Source organism: Trifolium pratense, linkage group LG7 (assembly GCF_020283565.1).
Source record: "Trifolium pratense cultivar HEN17-A07 linkage group LG7, ARS_RC_1.1, whole genome shotgun sequence".
In the NCBI taxonomy this organism is placed as follows: domain Eukaryota; kingdom Viridiplantae; phylum Streptophyta; class Magnoliopsida; order Fabales; family Fabaceae; genus Trifolium; species Trifolium pratense.
In genome coordinates this window covers 18,226,601-18,237,613 of record NC_060065.1, presented here as the reverse complement: position 1 = coordinate 18,237,613, position 11,013 = coordinate 18,226,601, and the positions used below count along the sequence as shown (strand labels likewise).

The 11,013-nt window shown below is 35.9% G+C and overlaps 1 pseudogene; it reads right to left on the bottom strand.

Annotated features, from left to right (window-relative positions):
• On the bottom strand, positions 1–3,099 carry LOC123894595 (annotated as a pseudogene).
• Positions 3,100–11,013: the final 7,914 nt, after the last annotated feature.

Genomic DNA, 11,013 nt, shown 5'->3' with positions numbered 1-11,013 from the left:
GGAGAAGATGAAGCCACACCCCCAAAAAAAAATCCAATAAAAAGCTTATATGATGAATGTCATACATATGGTATTATACTCCATTAATGAGTTCAAAGTTGACCGGAGTGGAGCTTTTGTGGCGGAGCTCCGGCAGTGACGGAGCCAGAAATTTCGAATAGAGGGGGCACCATATATTTAAATTTGTAGCATTAAATATATTATACATTTCATTTTGAAGAGTAAAAATATACATCACAAATGTTCTCTACGACTTGCCATCTTTTGAAAAGATTGAATGATTTTCTCATTTTCAACCTCAATAAAAACATCTTTCTCTATATAAGTAACTAAACAATCATTTAACCATGAATCTCCCATGCGATTTCGCAACTCATTCTTGATAATCTTTATAGCAGAGAAAGCTCTTTCAGCTGTTGCAATTGCCACAGGTAGTATCAAAGATAACTCTAAAAGCAAATATACCAACAGATAAACAATATGTTTTTTTGTCTCCAGTAGCTTTAAACTAAGATCACTAATCCCCTCTAATTCTGAAAATGCATCTTCAGAGCATACATCTATGAAATAATTTTCAAGCTGAGAATCGAGAGCTAATATTTGAATAGGAGAAAATTTTGAAGGATAAAATTGAGCTAAACGAAGCAACTTCTCCTTATCAAATGCAGAAAATGAATCTCTTGGACTTAAAAAAAGAAACACAAAGAAGCAACTCAATACCCACTTCTGTAAAACGATTATTCAACTCTTGTAGTCGTCGATCAATCACTTGATAGAACAATTGAACTTGAAAGTAATGTAAATTAGAAACTTTCTCTAAGTTGCGCTTTGACTTTTTATATGCCTGATAGGTATCATCCATATTAAGCATGACAACTTCATGATGGTCACAAAATAATGAAACTTCATTGAGCAAAGAATCCCAACCCTTGTCCCTTATAGTTTGTAACTTTTGTTTGGACACTTTGACTAATTTCATGGCATTAACAATATCTTGATCACTTCTTTGTAATGCTTGAGATAACTCATGAGTAATTGACAAGACTTTTTTCATCAAGTGCAAGATAAAAACAAATTCAAAAGATTGCATATATTTCAACAAAAGCATTGCATCTCCTTTTATCGTTAAGCTTGTTCCATCTTCCTCAATCACATCAAGCACATCAATCATAGAAGAGAATAAAGAAACTATGATAAGTAACGTACCAAAATGTGAGCTCCATCGAGTATCCCCCGCCCTCTTAATTGTAGCTTCTTGATTCAAGCCACGTCCACTAGATATTTCTCCTTCTTTCAATGCTTCATCCACCTTTTCAATTTGACTTTCACGAAGAATATCTCGACTCTTAGCTGATGCTCCAACAACATTAGACAGAGTAGCTACTTGATTAAAAAATGATGCAATTTCAGAATGCTTTTTTGCTAATGCCACAAGAGCAAATTGGAGTTGATGAGCAAAACAATGAATATAGAATGCAGAACAATTCTCTTTCAATATCAAGCTTTTGAGACCATTATATTCACCTCGCATGTTGCTTTCTCCATCATACCCTTGTCCACGTATCCTTGATAAACTCAACTTATGCTTTGCCAATAATGACTCCAAAGCTAATTTCAATGATGAAGCACTAGTATCAGAAACATGAACCATACCAAGAAACCTCTCAATAACTTGCCCTTTTTTATTAACATAACGCAAAGCTACAACCATTTTCTCCTTAACTGAGATATCCCGAGATTCATCAATCATAATAGCAAATAAAGAATCTCCTTGATCATCAAGTATTGCTTTAGTGGTTTCACTAGCAGCAGCTCTAACAAAATCCTTTTGAATTGGAGGAGATGTTAGCTTAAGATTTCCACGAGTATTCTTCCAAACTTCACGAATAGTTTCATTGTGGTTAACAAGAAAATCCACAAGTTGAAGAAAATTCCCCTTATTTGTTGATGACGGTGACTCCTTATTACCACGAAAAGCTAAACCTTGGCTAAGTAAAAAGCGAATGCAATCAAGTATGGCAGTTAGGCGAATTCGATATTCCACTTTAACTTGACGGGATTGTTTACACATAGCTCCTTCAATATGTTGCTTTTGTTTCATTAGAGCTTGACAATTTCTCCATGCTTGATTATGAGCGTTATTTAAACCCCCGACATGAACTTGGAACCTATCACTTTTTTTCCAATTTGTAAAACCTTCTGTTATAAAGGCCTCACCACTACCTCTATGTTCTCCAACATGTGATCTAAATGAGATAACAACATAAGCAATATGCCGCATCCTCCTTTTGACTATATTCCAACCAACCGCCAAATTTCGTATACCAATCCGGAATAAACTTGCGAGAGGCATCTCCAAATTTTCTTAGTGGAAAATTAATCTCTTTTGGTTGACAAGGGCCCTTTAGGAAATAATATCTTCTAATCTCGTCTCTATCACTTGGATGGTAATCAGAAATTCTAGGTCTCAAGCCAGATCACTAGGAAGCATTTCCAAATCAAATTCCAAAAACCTTTTTTTCATAGGACACAATTTTTTACTTCTACGTCCATCATCAAGTGCTTGAGGATCAGATGCTTGAGGATCACGTGCTTGAGGACTAGGAGTTAATGATTGCTCTGAACTTGACTTTCTTTTGAAATATTTTTCCATTGCTTATGGCTAGAAATAAAATAAAAATAAAAACAATTAAACCTTTGTTCACAAAACAGGGGATCAGATCACAGTTTAAATATCATTGAAAAATATCAATCCCAATCCCAAACAAGCACTATCAAACTCTAACAATAAAGTTTCTACTTTCCACCATTAACACAAATTCATGGTCAATAAAAATAAATAATAGATGTTCACTCTCATTACAATAATAAACAAAACAAAAAAGTATAAGATTGAAATCATAAAGTTAAAGTTTACAGTAAGAGGGTTTATGTTTACCTCTTAAAACATCAACAATGGAGGAAGACTTGAAGAGAGAGAAGAATAAAGGGAGAAGAAGATTAGAGACAAGAATCATCCATGGCCATAGGAGGGAGACAAGCTTTGAAGAGTGAATGAGTCTAGGTTTTGTATGTTTCCTTCCTTCCTTTCTCTGTGCGTGTGTGGTGTGGGTTTTGTATTGCAAGTTTGTTAAAGTGTTTTTTTGTTTTAATCAATAAGAGTCTTTTAATTGTTTTTTAATTTAAAAAGAGTGTCACGTGTGTACAACTTGAGTGTAGTGGTTGGTTAGAGTGGAATATAAGTTTTCATAGTAGTTTCTTATTGGATGATAAATTTATGTGGGTCTAACTAGTCAAGTGTTCAACACATACATATATATTACCATAAAAAAAATTCTTAAAATTTAGTGCAGGCCTATGCCCACACAAGGTTGTACATGCCTCCGTCCCTGAGCTCCGGTGTGAACTTCACAAAGATGCAAAAAAAAAAAACCGCTTCAAACTAGATATGATTTTTTTTTATTCTTTTGATGTCTTTGATTCCTTTGTTGTTGGCATGTAGAGAGAGTTGTTCATGGCTTCATAGATGAATAGTTGAAGGTTGAAAAATGCACATCCACTAATTTTCAAGATTGCTCCTTTTTAAAATACACTCTAATATAAATATAGAGGAGAAAGAGAGCATAAAAAATATGTATTTTATTATGACAAAGTTTGCTCGGCGGAGGGGGAGACGGCCGGAATGAAAAGTTGGCGGCGGCTAGGGTTTTCAAAGGGAAGGTTAAGAAATTTCAAAGAGAGAGACAGAATAAAAAATGTTTAAACAAATAATGATTTTAGTAGCATGTTATATGAGTTTATGTCATGTTGGGCCTAAAACACATTCCATAGAATTTCTTAAGCCAAAATTGTATTTTTTTTCATTTAATATTATTCAATTAATATGTTGGGCAACAAATTTTTTTATATATAGGTATAGATATAAGATAAGTTCTAATAATAATTTCAAAAAACTATCGGAAGAAATTCTAACTTTGCAAAATAATTCATACATGACTATTATATACAAAGAACAACTTATTGTTGATGAAATTTTTTAATTAACTATTATATACTGGGAACAAATAGTTGCTCATGAAAATTTTAAATGATTAACTATTATAAGTTGTAATGGATTGGTTGACAATGACATTTTAATCAACAATGTTGTGCTCATGTAACTTTTTTTTGATACCTACTTTAGGTTATGCAAGCAAATGTATGTTAAGAAAATGTTGTAATAAATGTCTACTTAATTAAAATCTGCTTTTTAGCAAATTATTGTGTTAATGAAATAATTTCTTTATTAAATCTGATATCAGAAAGTGTGACTTAAAAAAAATCGGCGTAACGTTACGACCCGTGCGATAGCACGGGTATATCGCTAGTTTTTTGATAAAAATTAATCACGGCTAACAGCAGTAAAACTTGATATCGATAACATGATAATTCAAAACAAAATAGTCATTTATAATTTCAATAAATTCAGTTTAGGAGTCACAAACTGTGTCAAAAAATAAAAGTTGAAATCTAAAATTCTTAATTTTCCATTATTTAAAATGAGAAGTGTAGTACAGTAGTAGTACTAGTTGTGTTATCATCATGCACGCAAAATATGAAGCTCGTGTAGAATAGAAATTGTGACCAATAGCTCGCGCACTGAAAATAAGGTAGCTAGCTGTAAAAAAAATTGGTAGACATTGTGTGTTGTGTTTTTTGTCAGTGTATCTTCTCATCTCTGATTCTCTGACATACTACAGCTGCAAGCATTCAAACAAATATTTTCAAAATAAAAAACTCCTAAAATCACAAATGCAAACTTACTCACAACTCACTATCAATTCTGTTAGCGCAACAATTGGAGAGATCGAGCGAGGAGCGTTCATTTTTATGTGACTTTTTCTTTTGAGCAATACACTTTTGTAGGAGACACACCACTTATCCACCCAAAACCTTAAGGTGATAGGTGAGTGGGTTCTCCAACTTATAAATGTTCAAGTCACCACATTTCTATCCAATGTGAGACTATTTCCACAAACTCATACTTGCTATATTTTCAACACTAGTAAAGTTGATTCAAAAATTTAAATAAAACGTTCTAATATTTTTTTTTTTAATCTATTTTTGTTAGCTCAATCTAAAGTGATTAAGTTCAAGTTTTAGAAAAATAAAATAAAATGAATAAAAAAGGTTTGCTTTGTCTTAAACACAAACAAATGCGTGAAGTTTCTACTTTTTCTCCCTCCCACCGCTAGAAGGAAGATTTTTTTTAAAAAAAATAATTAGAAGATATTTTGTTAAGTATTAATTATAATATCATTATTTTTTATGGTATTGATATTATTTACAATTTAAAAGAGTATTATTCTATTCGATTCTTTGAAGCTTTTGTTTTTGGGTTGGGTTTTGTGTTTTTGAGATGTTTTATGTTGGTGGATCGTATGGTTGTGGGATATGATGGATGAAGATGCATGAGACTAGGTGATGGATGAGGTTTAGATGCATGAGAGTGGTGGATGAGGGTGTATATATGTTTTTGTGATTTTTGGCGGTTTATATGGGAAGGGTATAGGGCTTAGGGGTGGGTGTATTTACGAGGGTTAATTTTATGTTTTATTGCTCGGTAAAATATGTTTTCAGTCTCTATTTTTATTGCGAGTTTTAGTTTTAGTCTTTGCAAAATAAAATTACTTGTTTTTATTCCTAAAAAAAAATATTTTGCTTTTAGCCCGTAATGGAAAAATTTTGACATTTTTTTAACATAATATAAACTTATATAAGTTTAACGTAACTGAAAACATTTTTTTTTTTATTGTATTTTCTCATCACAATCTGACTTCTACAAGTGCATATACTTTGGAATACTTTAAAAACCATTGTTATTCAATTGCAAAAAGCATAAAAACATTAGTAATAAAAATGATGGATTGCCTCCTATTAAGCGCACTTGTTTAAAGTTATTGGCTCGACTTTTTGACACTTTAGACTAAGGTGTTCCATCTCCCTCTTTTCCTTCTCAAGCAACACTTCCATGGCTCGACTTTTTTGATTATTTTTAAAATAATTAAAAGAATAAAATAAAAAGGTAAATTTTGTGAGAATGACTAACAAATTTATATTTTATCACGTGACCATATAAAAATAATTCTCCCATCTCTCACAATTTCCTTGTTTCTAGTTTTCTTTTCCTTAATTTGAGCCAATTGCCAACGATTAACAGTGACCAACCTCATCTCTTTATTCCACATTGTTACTCCCTTCATTCCATTTTAAATGACATTTTTTTGACTTTGATTTGTCCCAAAATAAATGACATATACAACTTTCAAAGCTATTTTTTCCAATTTTACCCTCTATGTGGACCCCTTTTTATGTGCGGCATACTCAACCAATTTAATCATTACTACTAGTAATGAAAAAGGTAAGGACAATTTAGTAATTGTACAACTCTCTCTTTTATTTATGCACTTTTTAAAGTGTGTGAAATGGTCAAATATGTCATTTAAAATGAGACGGAGGGAGTATTATGTAATCTTCAAATTCAACTTTGGTCACTACCAAAGGCTCACATTTTCATGAACTTCTGGCATAACCATGTATCATTCTCTTAATTCACTGAATCCTCTTTTGTATTTTCTCCTTTTCGTTGGAGGTGTTTGCTTTTCTTCCACCTCACCTACAATGTTTTTCTCAACAAAATCAACAAAGTGAGTATTATTAAGAATTTTAGAATTTTTATCACTAGTGATTTCCACAAGTTTAAACCCAATTTTCTTTCCTCCTATATGTTAAAGATTATATCTTTCTATCTTTCACATCTATGGTTGTATCTGTTGTAGTGAGGAATGGTTTCCTTAGAATTAAAGATAATTCATCATTATCCTGCATATCCATGACATAAAAATCAGTTGGTATGGTAACTCCTTTTATTTCTATTGGGATATCCTTAATTATTTCTTTAGGAGATTTTTGTGAAAAATCAGCCATGAAGCTGATCATGGTACTAGTTGGTTCCAATTTTTTATTTTTATATTTTTCACTAATAGATGTTGATATAATACCAACACTTGCATTACATAAAACATTAGAGATTGAAATATCATAAATTTTACAAGGAATAAAAAAGCTATTCGAATCTTTCGTTTTAGCAGGATGGATATCCTTAATTATTAAGTCTCAAACTTTTGCGGAAATCATTGTCTCATTTCCATCGAGTTCCTTTGTTGAAAAGATTTCTCTTAAGAATACCGAACATGATAGCGATTGGCACACAATTTCCCAAACGGGAGTGTTCATACCAATGGCGGAATTAGGAAAAAAAATTAGGGTGGGCTGCGAAAAATTTATGAACATTAAAAATGATTTTTTAAAAGAAAAAGAACAAAATACAAAAAAAATGTGATGCTTTGGGAATAGAACCCACAACCTCAATGTGCAGAAGCATGAAACATCAAGTCATTAACTGAGCTACCTTTTCAATGTTTATATTCTGGGCGCAAACAAATATATAGGGTATGTATATTAGTAATTTCCCATTTTTTTGGGGTTGGCCGTGGCCCCCCTGGTTCCCGCGACCACGGTGGTGGGAGGGTCGAACTATGTAGAAAGAGTGCAAGTGGGTGAAGTCATGGTGAGTTTGCGAAATCATCGGGAGAAGGAAATACTTGCGGAGTATCAGAAGCAGGCAGTTAGGAAAAAACCTAAGAATGAAATGTCGTTAGGAGTGATCAAAGAACAGACCGCTAAGGTGTTTATGCGAAAGTATACGACAATGAATGACGATGTTTCTTGGGCCCGTAATGGCTTGATAGCAACCGTCGTTAACGAGAAAGTTATTTCTGTGGTGCAAAATAGAATATTGGATGCAGGCTTTACAAGTCTTGTTATTATACCTATGGGGGCGAACAAAGCTTTGTTCGTAGTACGACGGATGTGGAGGTTGTTACTATTGTTGAAAGCGCCAATGAGTTTTTCCAGATCTTATTCTCATCTTGGGTGAAGTGGGACCAGGAGGTGACGCCTTACCGAAGAGGAGTGTGGGTCCGTCTGTACGGTATTTCGCTGCATGCGTGGAACGAGAATTTCTTCAAACTTTGCGTTTTAGATTTTGGAAGGTACTTACAAGCGGATAGCTATTCTGCGGATAAAGACATACTAGATTTTGCCCGTGTTTTGATTGCCACGACTGATCTGAATATTATCAAGAGAGTAGAGACAGTTATGGTGGATGATTTTTTGATGGATATTAAGATAGTGGAGGAATGGGGCTACGCTTTAGGTGAAGATGCTTGCCTTTATGCAAACGACGAGGCGTTTGTGGCGTCTCATTACGACTGTGAAATAGCGCATGGGGACCAGGAAGCCACAATGTTGATATGTTGGTTAACAAAATCGTGGATGATATGGCGGACGAGGAACATACCGCCTTGCAAGAGAATTTTCATACGGTCAACTCCAATCACCATTATGAGAATCCTTTGTTTGAGGCGTGGTTAGGAGTGGGTGCTAGTCAGAATCAGAACCTATCTATACCCCGGGTTGAGCACGAGCCTTTGTTGGTTGAAAATTCTTTGAGATCAACTTCGTGTAATAAATGGGAAGCTAAGGGTGTAGAGAATGTCGCTCATACCCAGGAGGATGGAGCTCATGCTCCTATTCTTTCAGGCGTACTGGAGGGTCCTGTGTGTAAGGATGTGAGTCCTAAGGGTTTAGTCTGGCACTTGCCCTGCACTAAACGAACGACATCGTGCCCACCTAGAAGGAAAAGATCCACGATTTCAGGACCCTGGAGTTTGGAATGGTTGCATGATCATAATCATGGAGATGCTAGGGTTATTTTCTCAACTAAGAAGTGTACGAGGAAAAGAAAGTCTTCTGGTGGTCAACAAAAAGATATGCAAAATTTGCTCAAGAAAAGGAAAGCAGGAGGCTTGTTGCGCCACTCGGTTCATAGTCTTAAAAAGGTAGCTAGGCTACCAAACAAAAATCGTAGAGAGGTGCTCAAAGTCTTAAGGAAACATGCTCGCAAATGAAAGGGTGGGTCGAGCGATAGTCGGCTGTGTGAGATTGTCCACCAGATTGTTTCTGGAGAGGATGCCTCGTCAGCGTCCGTTAACAATGACTGGAAGAACTGGGTGGTGATGCAGGGGACTGATAAGTGGTGGTAGAAGATGTATGGGGTATTGAAAAAGCTATAGGGATTAAGTTTAAAGGTGACAATTTGAATATGTTTAGTGTGTTATCTAGGGCGGCTAAAGGCAAGCAGGTGGGTGGCGAGCGTGTTTGATGAAGATCATCACATGGAATATTAGGGGCCTAGGGGCGTGAAAAGAGGAAAGAGGTCCGGAAGTTGGTGGGGGAACATAACCCCCTTTTAGTCCGTCTTCAAGAAACAAAGTTACAACAGTGTGATGATTTCCTTTGTTCAGCCTTGGGGGGGATTCTCCCCATGGGTATTTTTACCGACCATCGGCAGGAGCGTCGGGAGGTTTGTTAACTATTTGGGATTCCCTAGAGGTTGAGGTGTGGTCTTTTGTGAGTCATGAGCATGTGTTGTGGTGCCATTGGCGATTTTTTAAAACTGGAGATGGGTTTTTTGTGGCGAATGTGTATGCATCGTGTGGTCAGGGGGCGAAACAAAGCCTTTAGGACTCTCTATGTAGTAGTATCCAGTTGTTGGATAGGAGGAGGGTGTGTGTGGGGGGGGACTTTAATGCTGTGAAGAGTGTTGAGGAACGTCGTTCGTCAAGGACGGTTAATCGTTCTTTGGATTCGATCCCTTTCAATCGTTTCATTGAGGATAACACCCTGGTCGATCTTGCTTTGTGCGGACGCAAGTTTACATGGTATAAAGGAGATGGTCTCTAGATGAGCCGTTTAGATAGGTTTTTGCTTTCCGAGGATTGGTGTTTGGCTTGGCCTAATTGTACTCAGGTGACTCAGATGTGGAGTTTGTCTGATCATTGTTCGTTGATTCTATTAGCTGATGAGGAGAATTGGGATCCACGCCCTTCAAGGATGTTGAAGTGTTGGTCAGACATTCCGCTGATTCTTTTTATGAGAGAAAAATTCAACTCTTTGCAGGTTGACAGATGGGGAGGCTTTGTCCTTAAAGAAAAATTCAAAATGATTAAGCTGGCTTTGAAAGAATGGCATTCGGATCACGCTCAGAATTTCTCCAGCAAGATTGATCCTCTGAAAGATCGGTTAGCTGACTTAGATAATAAGGGGGAGGAGGAGGATTTCTTGGATGTTGAGATTGAGGAACTTCATGCGATAATGTCGAACATTCGCTCGCTTTCAAGGATGAACGCCAGCATCTCCTGGCAGCAGTCTCGTTCTTTGTGGCTCAAGGAAGGGGATGCTAATTCTAAATATTTTCATTCAGTTCTTGCGAGCCGTCGACGGAGGAACTCTATTTCTTCCATTCAGGTGGGTGGCATTACGGTGGAGGGTGTACACCCTATTTGACAAGCTGTCATTTTGCATTTTGTGTATCATTTTAAGGCTATTAATGTGGAAAGACCCGAGGTTGATAATCTACGCTTTAAACGTTTAAGCATTTTAGAGTGTAGTAGCCTAACTAAGCCTTTTTCTATGGCGGAGGTTAAGGCAGCTGTTTGGGATTGCGATAGTTATAAAAGTCCAGGTCCGAATGGGATCAATTTTGGTTTTATTAAAGCTTTTTAGAATGAGTTACAAGGTGATTTGATGTGTTTTATGTCGGAGTTCCATCGGAACGACAAGCTGACTAAAGGCTTAAATTCTACTTTCATTGCCATAATTCCTAAGGTGAATAATCCCCAACGGTTGAACGATTTTCGTCCTATTTCGCTGGTTGGAAGCCTTTACAAAATTATTGCAAAGGTTCTTGCTAATCGTTTACGGCTGGTGATTGGGAGTGTCATATCTGAGTCTCAGACTGCTTTCGTTAAGGACAGACAAATCCTTTATGGTATCCTTATTGCGAATGAGGTGGTTGTTGAGGCGCGTAGGTCCAAAAAGGAGTTGTTGTTATTCACGGTGGATTTTGAG